The 3,077-nt window shown below is 39.9% G+C and overlaps 1 pseudogene; it reads right to left on the reverse strand.

Annotated features, from left to right (window-relative positions):
* Nucleotides 1,770-2,370, reverse strand: LOC110263738 (annotated as a pseudogene).

Consider the following 3,077-nt stretch of genomic DNA (forward strand, 5'->3'; position numbering starts at 1 on the left):
CGGACAATCTTCAGCACGACAATCAAAGCCAGGTCCGAGACACCGACTTCCCCTCCAAAAAGCCAAACGGCTACCCGAGAAGAACTAAAAGACCCAGCTTATGGTCAAAACCACACCTCCCAGCGACAGACCGACCCTGCTCGCTCTCCCGTTGCGGGGGCAACTGTTACAGATCCGGCCCACGGATCCATGACCCGGGATTAAACCAAACCCGGTTACCCGGGCCCTACCCGCCTCGCTCTTCCAGAGGGCCCGAAGCCGGCTCTCTAGAGTTCCCAACCGACTTTCGAATTCAAACGTCTCCCTCATCTTAATCAATCAAGATAAGATAAGACAACTACCATCACCTATAAATAGGGAACCCAAGTCCCCCCAAGTATTCATTCATTTCACACACCTTACACCTCTTTGATCCATTCTGACTTGAGCGTCGAAGTGTCTTTGCAGGTACCTCCCCCCATTGCTCCAGTCAAGCGATCCGGTATCCGCCTCAATCCGCAAGTCCCGATCCATCCCTCAACTCGTACTGGAGACATCTTATACAGAAACCTTTTGATTATATATATATGCCAACGTTAACTGTTTGGAGAAGTGTGTACCAACTAAAAATTTCAAGGGACAAATGAATTTAATCATGGAAGGTTGGTTCAATTTGCCAGAATATAATATAACATCTCCTATATCTAAGTATAGTTTGATTTATAAAATTCGTAGAATTTTGAAAACCAAGTTACGGACTTTTTCCAATAACATCTCCTATATCTAAGAATAATTTAATAATAAACTTTATATAATATTTTTTTTTAAGTTACGAGTGAGATTCGAACTTAAAATTTCTAGATGAGAATAATGAGACTATGTCATTTGAGTTATAGTTGATCGACAAAATTTATAGATATGAATTTTGAAAACTAGGACATTTTCATATTTAGCAGATATAACACCAAAAATAAAATAAAGGAGTATATTTGTTCGTTTCTGAAAGATGATATTCCAAGTTTTTGATAGCTAGATTTGATTCAACGAGAGTTCGATCACTGTGTCTTACGGTAAAAACTGTTACAAATTGCTTTACCATTTTATTTTTGTTAGAAATTGTGTGGTTTATTTTCAACCACTAATTTAATTACTTTTGGAAATAATATATTACAGGTTTTATTAATAGGCTACATCATAATGAAAATATTATAAAGTTAAATCCTTTTCCTTATAATAATACTCATCTAGGGAGATTTAATTGTATGATATTGGCATAATTTTTACATTATTAAATCAAGTAATAATTTTATGAGTAACACTCAAATTAATCTCCAAATTTTAAATCGGACATCTTCGTCTTTAATAAATTTTTATTTAATAAAAATCTTAGAAAATTATTTCAGTAAAACAAATTGATCAAAATGTATGATTTTATATTCCTTAAAAAACAAATTAATTTAAATATTTAATCTAATTCTATTACAGGTACATAGATCTTATAGTATATTCAGACAGTGTTGCCAATAACAACTGTTCATTAAGTGGTAAGTTTTGTAGGGTTGGACAACAATCACAACTAGTTAATGAGTAAATTACCAACCTAATTTCTGTCTATTTTTTTGAATGACAATGCAACCCTTCAAAAAAAAAAAACAATCCACTTCGTCTCATGTCCCCTACTTCCGTCACAACGCAGTATTTGAGGATGTTTTTTGTCAACTCCAAACAGAAAATGCTAACCTGTCACGGTAACCATGTGTGCTAGCACCTCTCCCTGCATTGCTAAGGTGGATGTTGGCTACATATGTGTATACCTCAAAATGATCAGACGATTAGTTGTCATCTTTCACATCTGCAAAAACGTCGTCATTTTCATGGGAGGAGACTTCTCATACGTTGTCCTCTCATCCATTCATGACTCATTGACTCATATCCATGAATGAGCACCATGATCCATCATAAAGCAACAACAATAATCACAATCTAAATCTAAAAACTATACCAATTGTCAAACATCTTTGGAATTGGAAAAGCAAAGAAGTGCTTGGAAGCGACATGTGGCTGAAATGGAACGCGTCAACAACCTCGCCATCTCTTCTTGACTCACCAGAGCACCTTCTTTCTCCACCAACACTGCACCTACGATCTCATCATACCAACCACCGTCACCCGCCACAAACGCCACCACCGCCGCCTGCATCAGCCCTAAGCTCGGGTTAAACGCCACTGATTCCATGTAAAATTCCTTATACACACCTTTCTATCGCAGTCCACCAGAGCCACCTTTGAAGGGGACCCACTGTAAGGTGCTTGCGATGCATTTGCAGCCTCCAAAGCCACAATCTTTAACTTCTCATAATCAACGACTATACCATGTCCATTGCAAAAACACCATTATTGGATCTCAAATTCTCACCTTCATCATCGCGGTCCATTCAGGTTCAGGTTGTGAGCCCCAATCCGTTGTTGCGGGGATCCAAGACAAAAGGAAAACCTTCAAGGAAGAGATCGAGAAAACTGAAATGGTGTGGGAGGAAGTCAGAGAAAGGGTGAATTGGTCATTATTGCAGGGGTTATGAGGATTTAGATGTTCTCTGAGTCGCAGAGCTCCTGTAGAAACTGGCAGCAATGGCTGCGGGGTACGGCAGAAACGTCGAAGGAGGGTAAGGGAGGTCTAACCATTGAGGAGGAGGTTGGTTACGAGGAATTATTTGACATGGATGGAGTGGTGGAGGAGGAGGCTGGGGAATTTGAGATTGATGCCAAAGTAGACGCGACTGGTGGATCCGAGTCCTACAGCGGTGACTCAGAAATTGGAGATTGTCGGGTAGGCAAGGCTGCGGGTTGAGTCTACGAGGGAGACTGGAGATTGGCATGGTGCTCAATCAACAACATATGAGAAGTCTCCTCCCATGAAAACGACGATATTTTTGCAGACATGAAAGAGGACAACTAATCCCTTGACCATTTCGAGGTGTACACATATGCAGGAAACATCTACCTCAGCAAGGAAAGGTGCTAGCGCACACAGTTACCATGACAGGTCACGTTTTTCGTTCGGAGTTGACGGATAAATATTTACAGGAATCGCGTTGTGT

This window comes from Arachis ipaensis, chromosome B06 (genome assembly GCF_000816755.2).
Source record: "Arachis ipaensis cultivar K30076 chromosome B06, Araip1.1, whole genome shotgun sequence".
NCBI lineage: Eukaryota > Viridiplantae > Streptophyta > Magnoliopsida > Fabales > Fabaceae > Arachis > Arachis ipaensis.